Source organism: Pygoscelis adeliae, unplaced genomic scaffold, assembly GCF_000699105.1.
Source record: "Pygoscelis adeliae isolate BGI_AS28 unplaced genomic scaffold, ASM69910v1 Scaffold116, whole genome shotgun sequence".
NCBI lineage: Eukaryota > Metazoa > Chordata > Aves > Sphenisciformes > Spheniscidae > Pygoscelis > Pygoscelis adeliae.
Genome location: NW_008825080.1, coordinates 3,778,787 through 3,779,674, shown reverse-complemented (window position 1 = coordinate 3,779,674; position 888 = coordinate 3,778,787).

Below are 888 nucleotides of genomic sequence, written 5' to 3'. Positions count from 1 at the left end.
CGGCCGCCGCCACTCCGCTCCGGCCCGCCCCTCTGCGTAGACCTGCGGCCCCGGGGTCACACCGGAGCCTCCCCCCTCCAAACGTCAGTTAAACAAACCTCGTCTTATTCTAAGATTATTTCTGTTTGCGGGGCGGAGGGGGTTCTTTCATGGCCTTTGGTTCCCCTTTCCATTTCATGTATTTGTGGCATATTTCTTCCCTCCTCCAAAACTTTATTATCCGTCGTGGAGCAAATAGAGACAAACTTTCGAGCGGTCCCTCCTAGCGCCGTCAGGAGAACACCCTTCCTGAGCTCGGGCAGCAGGATTTGTGCAAGCGAGAGAAAACATCCTCTTCATGAAACGCATGTCCTTATGGTGCTCTGTGCAGGTTCCTGCTCTGGTTCCTCTTTCCGGTACGGGCGAGGGCTGCAATTACCAGTCCCAGGTCCGCCGGTTTCCTTGCTGCAGCCTCTCTTAATAATGTCAAATAAGGTCTGTTAAAGCCTGCTGTAATTGCTCTGAGAATTTTGCTTGCGCACAGAGACGAATATTCAAACTCTTCTTATTTCAATGTTTGTACCAGGTTAATTAGCTCTCAGCGTCTCCAGCCAACGTAGCAGTGAGACGCAGAAGCCGAGGACGTGAATTCCAGCGTTGAGATCAGTCGAACATCTCAACAGTAAGTGCTTGCCTTTATATACATATGCATACATACGTATCTTAACAAATCACGCTGGGTCACCCAAACATGGGCGGGGGCAGACCAAGACCCCCCCCGCCGTGACGGTGCCGGCCCGCGGGCCGCCGCAGCCCCAGCGCAGCGCCCGGGACAGGGACGGAGCCGGAGCGGGTTCAGGATCCGCGGCACCGGGCAGGTTTCACGGGCACCGAGGCGCCCTCGCCCGC